The sequence below is a fragment of the Pseudophryne corroboree genome, chromosome 3, assembly GCF_028390025.1.
Source record: "Pseudophryne corroboree isolate aPseCor3 chromosome 3, aPseCor3.hap2, whole genome shotgun sequence".
Taxonomy (NCBI): Eukaryota; Metazoa; Chordata; class Amphibia; order Anura; family Myobatrachidae; genus Pseudophryne; species Pseudophryne corroboree.
In genome coordinates, this window is record NC_086446.1 from 559,252,020 (window position 1) to 559,259,519 (window position 7,500).

The following is a 7,500-nucleotide window of genomic DNA, read 5'->3' on the forward strand; positions in this document are numbered from 1 at the left end:
AATCAAGCTGGTCACCAAGATTTTCCAGCCCTGGAGTCTCCCTTAGAAAAGTATCCATCGTCTCTCTGGAAAGTGGCTGCTCAGACAAAAGACAGGAATAGAAGGACTGCACAACCCCCAGAATGCCCCCACGATCCTCGCGAAGAACACCCTGAATGTCATACAGCCCTCCCACCTCCTTAGCAACAACCGAGTTCCTACAGCTCTGAAAAGGATCCGGTGAGTGGTACTTCCCGTAATCCCTCTCCAGAACCAAGGAATCATACCGGTTGTATTGTAACTCCTTCATCTTCGCTTTCACCCGGGAGATTTCCCCACCATCTCCCTGCCCAGAAATCAGGAAGTCCAATTTCTTTCTCAAGGCTTGGTAAGTACGCTGTTTTAACAAGTTACGCTTGGCTACGAGGTTGCGGAAAAAACCCCGGGTCCGCTTCTTACATTCCTCCCACCACTCGGACCTACTCCAGCCTGCCTCCAACAGTGACTCCTGACATTCAAAGAAGTCTCTGAAAGACTGTCTGTTCCCCTCCTCCTCCAAGAGCTGAGAATTCAAATGCCACAGGCCCCGTCCCTTCTGAGGGGACTCTGAGGCATTCAAGGATACACACAGACAAACGTGGTCAGAGAATTCTACTGGCCTCAACACAGGTGCCAAGGTTTTCAAATTCTCCTTAACAAAAAATCTATCTATCCTACTCTTGCACCTACCTCTATAAAAAGTGAAACCCGTGAGGTCTGGTGAATGTCTAATGTGCACATCCACCATCCCCGCCTGTCTAACCATGCTATTTAAAAAACTGAGTCATAACCCAGGGTCGTCTTTGAGCCTCCCCTGTCCTTTGGCCTAGTAATGGTGTTAAAATCACCACCAAAGATGACTTGCCGGGCTGAAAAAAGATATGGTTTTATCTCTCTGAAGAGGCACTTCCTGTCCCACTTGGACTGGGGACCATAAATGTTAATTAGGCGCAGGTCGTGCCCCCTCAGATTGACATCCAAAACCATACATCTGCCTACCTGGAGATCAATAACCCGCTGGACAGTTACCATGCCGGTAAAAAGAACCGCCAACCCACCGTACGGCTCGGCCGCAAGAGACCAATAGGAGGGGCCACGTCTCCACTCAGCCTTAGCCTTGTGAAGATCCGCGAGCCTGCCTACCCTAGTCTCCTGCAAAAATAAAAAATCAACCTCAAGCGTGTTGAAAAAATCAAAGGCCAAATAACGAGCTCGTTCGGACAGAATTGATGCCACATTAATGGTGGCACCCCTAATAGGCTGGAGAGCCATCCTTCAGGGTTCTAGTAGGCACCCTACTATTGTTCCAAACACTCACTTATGTGTTACTTACTCCTATACACACACCATCACCAACATGACAGCAACAGATGCCTCCCCAGAACCACCGCCCCCTGACAAGGGCGAGATAGAAGGTGGATTTAAACAAACTAAACCTGTACTCCCATCCCCTATATCGGGAGGGATTGGGGCCACTACCGGGGCAGAACTCCCAAAGGGAACTGATCCAGATGGGGGGCCCAGGATTGAACCAAGAAGGGGAGAAGGGTCAGACCCACACACCCCAGGAGCCATCGAAAGCTCAGGCAGCAGGTCATCCTGGCTAGAAGGGGCCTGAACCCCCTCCACCCGAACAACCTCCTGAGGCATAGGCGCCCGAGCCTCCACCAAACCCCGTCTACGACCCCTATATCCACTCTCAACTAGAAAATCCTCCAGGGCCACAGCTGGAACACCTACACTACTCATCCCCTTAGATTTGTCCTTTGACTTGAGCGACACCTTTAATTGTCCCAAAGATGGGGACACAGCCCTAGATTTTTTCTTTTTCCTTTGCTCTTTAGGCCTAAGGACCAATTCTCCATTATCCTGCCGTATAATATCCCCTTCATCCTCATCCATCTCCTCAAGAGCAAAAAACCTATTGGTGAAGGTTATGTGCCGGCCCTCTATATTTTTCTCTTTCATCCTCCTCTTCCCCCCTTTACCCCCTACTACTATAAAGGGATCTTCTACACACCCAAGTACCTGTACCGATTCCGGACCTTGAGCACCCTCCTTACTGGGCCCTGTAACACATAACTCAGGCCCCTGGGGAACCTCCTTAACCACCCCATCTCCCAATACCTCAACCTCCACTCTAGCCGCCACCCTTACCATCTCTTCATCTAAGCTTTTACTGTGGAATGCTTCTGGGCACTTATAATAGGGATGACCCTCCACCCCACAGAGGTTACATTTGATGGTATTACATTCTCTTGCAACATGACCCACTTTATCACACCTGGTGCACTTAACTATTGTACAATCACGGCTTACATGGCGAAAATCGACGCACTTGTGGCACATTCGGGGCTGACCGGGGTAAAAGCACTGTATCCTGTCAGCCCCAATATATGCTGCAGAAGGAATATGCACATTGTGCCTCAATTTTACAACTGCTGACCAGGCTCCAGCCCATACCCCCATTGACCCAGGAACCTTGGTCAATGGTGTTTCCATTGACTGTACAAACCTCTGAAGCCAGAAGGAGATATCAGCTGGGTCCAGAGATTCATTCCTTACCAGGACATTTATTTTAACAGTCTCCTTACACGTGATGGCTAAGGCTTTATAATTAGCCCAAGGACCCTGGGTCTTTGCTGCCCCCCATACAGACCAAAACGCCTGCAAAGCATTGTATGAAATAAAACTAATATCATACTCAGGGGAATTAACCGGATGAATACAGGCGTAGAGGTCTGAGGCAACAAACCCCAAACTGAGAAACTGCTTTAAAAAATCTTCCCTAGAAGGGGGAGGGTCACTGCTCTGCCACTTCAACTGTACTGCATTCCTTCTCTTAACGGGCTGCGCCCCCATCATCCCACCTCGGGCTCTGCTGTTACCTCCTGAACCACCTGCCAACACCCTGGAATAAGAGGTCACACCCGGGTGCACAGGAAGCGAACCTACTGCACAAGGGGCAACTGCAGCAAGACCTGCCGGCCCAGGAGCAGACCCACCAGATACCTGAGTTATATTTTTAGCTGTTGCTTGCCTTATAACTTCAGTTAGCTCATCAATTAAAGCATCAGCTTCTTTACCCTCTTTACTAGGTGTTTTTTTCTCTTTCTTTGCCTCTCTAGCAGCATATCTTTGCCACATTCCTAATTCAATGGCTTTATTAGTCACAGAGACTCTTTTCACTTGCACACTTGTCCCAACTACTGCCTCAGCTGAATAAGAGACCACCTGTCTTTTATCAGTGTTATCAGAGACACCTGAGGGCAGTTCCACAATAGCATCTTGAACAACACTGCATGATCCAGGCCCTTCATCCTCTTCTAGTGTGCGAATGTGTTCCAAAACAGGGTTAGAATCACCAGAAACATCACTGCAACTAACCACAGGATTTGGTGGAAGCTGGCTGTCATTCAATTCCTCTCCCTCAGGTATTAATGCTGCAGTAATTTTAGCTTGTAAACCAGCCTGTAAAAACAGTTTATCTTCCAACTCTCTCTCCAATTGCTCCAATTCCATTTTCAACTGCGGCCTTTGGCTGCTAAAGGCTCTATTGCGCTTCTGCCTTTTAGCTATCACACATTTTTTTAGCCTTATAATGTCTTTTTCAGCCTGCAGCAATTCCTCAGAGAAGTTCATAGAAACACTGCACACTGCAGCTGCTGCAGAACCTCCCACAAGTGTGCATCCCATTTCAGCAACCAGATTACCATTGCTAGGAAATGCAGTTTGCAGATTCATAGATGAGGCACCCCCATCGCCTGGGTTCTGCTCTCCTATTTTATTCATGCCAGCCGCAGCAAGCTCACCAATACCCATTAAGTTAGTAGAACACTGCAGATCAGTAGAAAGGTGCTGACAGTCACTAACTACAGGCTTTATTCCGCTTGTCACTGTAGTATCCAAAAACACATTATCCACCGTTATAGGCAGCTCCTCCACCTCCATAGGGACACTCACCGGGATTACAGGCTCCACGCTCCCTGTAGCTTCCACAACGCTTATAGTGGGCTCAACAGGCACCCCCAACTTGCTAGGGAAAATCAGCGGTCGCCCTCCCGACAGTGCCACAGGGGTTTCACAAACATTTGCTTCTTTATCCACTTTCTGAGCATGATTTCTCACAGTCACTGACCTTTCTCCTGCAGTTATTGTTCCTTCCACGTCTAGCAGTGCTTCCAATAAATCTGCAGCCGGTATACTGCTTTCCATATCACTACTACATGGTTTTCCCCTTCTGCCGCTGCCCCCAGGTGGATCAGGGGGAAGGCCAGGGCCAGGCCCGGTAGGCAGGGGACTCTCCTGGGAAGCAGCCCCAGGAGGCTCCATATTTCTGGGGAACTTCCCCTAGGAAAAGCCCAGGCTTTGGCCCACTCACGGATCTTCTGGAGAATAGTAAACAGACTCCTCACACCGTGGCTGCTGGCACCAGACTTGCCCTCCAATGGGTCCTCGTTAAAGGATTTAAAGTGTACTCATTCCAATTACAGGGCCTCGAAAGAGTCCTGTATTGTTATTTTTCGTCACTACCTCCCCGAGTCGGGAGTGGGTAATTTGCGCGCCTGCTGCCTTCCTTGGATGTGGTAGCCGTTTCTCAGGCTCCCTCTCCGGAATCGAACCCTGATTCCCCGTTACCCGTGGTCACCATGGTAGGCGCAGAAAGTACCATCGAAAGTTGATAGGGCAGACATCCGAATGTGTCGTCGCCGTCACGGGGACGTGCGATCGGCCCGAGGTTATCTAGAGTCGCCAGAGAGGCCGGGGGCGGCGGGAGGCCGGGGCCGACCCGCCGGGAACCCCCGGATTGGTCTTGGACTGATAAATGCACGCATCCCTGGGGGTCAGCGCTCGTCGGCATGTATTAGCTCTAGAATTACCACAGTTATCCAAGTAACGGGGTCGAGCGATCAAAGGAACCATAACTGATTTAATGAGCCATTCGCAGTTTCACTGTACCGGCCGTGTGTACTTACACGTGCATGGCTTAATCTTTGAGACAAGCATATGCTACTGGCAGGATCAACCAGGTAGCTCTCGGTATCGGCCGGCGCGCGTCCGAACGTCGGGGGCCGCGGCGCGCGCCGTCTCGAAAGCGGCGGGTCCGCCGGCGCGCGGCGGGGTGGACCGGGGCGGGTCTCGAGCCGAGCGGGCCCTCGGAAAAGGGCGACGGGAGGAGGAGGAGGACGGCCGTCCCCGGTCAGGGCCGATTGGGAAGCTCGGAGTCAGAGTGGACGGCGGGGCCAGGCCGCCCCGCGCCGTCGGGCGGACACCCCGGGGAGGGCGACGTCACCACGCTCGATTTCGCCTGTTTTCGCCTCACCCAACAACCTGTTCGCTAGGAAACCGGTGCAAGCCGTCCTGGGGGGTGTTTTTTTTCGCTGGGACGGCAGCAACTGCCCCCAGCCCCACCTCATCCCGATCTACGCCTGACAGGTTTCATCTTGTCCCGGGGGGGTGAAAGGGTGTAAAGAGGTTCCATCTCGCGGGGCTCCGTCGCCCTTCCGGGATGCCGCCGCCTGGCGCACGGGCGACCTCGGCTTCCGCCGGCTCCCTCCGAAAAGCGCCTCCCGCTCTCCCTGCGTCTCCTGGACGGTCTCGCTCCGAGTCTGCGCTTCTCTCTCGCCCTGCCGCCAGACTCGGCTCCTTCTCCCGCGCTCTCTCTCTCTCTTTGGCTCTGACCTCCGCCCCGTCCGGCCCTCCCGTCCGCGGCGGGGGAGGCCCGGCGGGCGAACTCTTCCGTGCGGCCGCCTCGCTGGAGCGGGGGCGGCTCGCAGGGCCCTCTCCTGGGGCTGCGAGGAGCGGCCGTCGGGGCTGGCCGCGTCCTCGGATCTCGTTCGAGACGCTCGTTCGGTTCCTGGGAAATCGTGTGCTCTGCCGGGGTCCGGGGGCGAGCGCCCTTCGCTGGGCGAGGGGGACACTTCCCCGGCACCCCTGGCGGCGTCGGACGTCTGCGGGTGCCGGCGGACGGAGCAGACCGCGCCGCACGGGGTACGGGTGCGGGGCCCGCCCGGCTCCGGAAACCGGAGCGCTCGGGCGGACGCCTGGGGACCGGACGCCCTCTCCGGGCGGAGGGGTTCCGGGCGCGCCATGGGCAGAGGGAGGGTCGGGTTCGCCTGGAGCCGGCCGAGACCCCTGGGTTCCGGCCGAGCGATCGTCCCTTTCCGCCGGGGCGCGGGGTGCCACATCGATCGGGTTGCGGAAAAAGGAGACGGGGGCCCTTCTCTCGCGTCAACCGCAGCCCTCCGAGTTCTCTTTTCCGGCTTGACTCTGTTCGCCACCTGTGATGCTCTCTGGCCGGTTCCCTCGGGCGTAGCGGGACGGGCGGCGCGCGCGACGCTCTCGCGGAGCGTCCTCCGACGCTTCCCCGGGCTCCCGGAGGCGCCTCCCGGCCCGAGGGGCGCCCGTCCGCACTCATCGGCTGAACTTCCGCGAATCGCAGTATCCGATTCGGCCCGCCGGGGGGAGAGGGGGACTGGCCGGGCCGGGCGCCGGGCTCCACCGGACGCCCGGCGCTGCCCCCTCTCGGCCTTGGAAGGGGGAGTCGGGGGAACGGGAGGCTGGAAGTCCCGTAGAGAGAGAGAGAGAGAGAGACCTCCGCGGTTCCGCCTTCGACCACCGGGGGGCGCCGCGCGCCCGTCCGCACGGGCCCGTCCGGGTGGCTCCCGGCAGGGCTCTCCCAAACCCTCTCCCATGGCCCCGGTCCGGGAGTCCGACTGCGTCCGCTCTCCGCTTCCAGAGAGGAAGCCGTCGGACGGGGAGAGCTGGTACCGGGCTCCTGGAGCCCTGCCTGGGCAGCCTATGGACGGGAGAGGGCCCCGGCCCTGCTGCTCTCCGAGCTCCGTGCCTATTCTGCTTCGGGTCCTTTCGCAGGAGCTCCAGGGAAACGGGCTTATCGGCCCCGGACAGAGTCCCGGCTCTCCGAGCTCCGTGCCCATTCTGCTTCGGGTCCTTTCGCAGGAGCTCCAGGGAAACGGGCTTATCGGCCCCGGACAGAGTCCCGGCTCTCCGAGCTCCGTGCCTATTCTGCTTCGGGTCCTTTCGCAGGAGCTCCAGGGAAACGGGCTTATCGGCCCCGGACAGAGTCCCGGCTCTCCGAGCTCCGTGCCTATTCTGCTTCGGGTCCTTTCGCAGGAGCTCCAGGGTAAAGGGCTTATCGGCCCCGGACAGAGTCCCGGCTCTCTCGCTCACCTCGTTGGTACCTACTGATCCGGCGGAGGTGTGCTCCGGCGGGTAGCGACACGAGCGGCCGAGGGTGCGCTCGACCCAGGCTTCCCACTCTCCTCCCCGAGCCCCTGGAAGCGCCGGTGGGCCGCGGGCGCCCCGGTCTGCACTCATCCGCGACACTTCCACGAGGGAGGCGGACGCTCGCCGGCCGCGGGGTCCCGGGGGGAGGCCCGACGCGTGCGGGGGGAGGCGGCGGGAGGCGGGGGAGCCCCCGCGCCACCCGACGGCGCCCCCCGGTGGCCAGAGGTGGCTCGG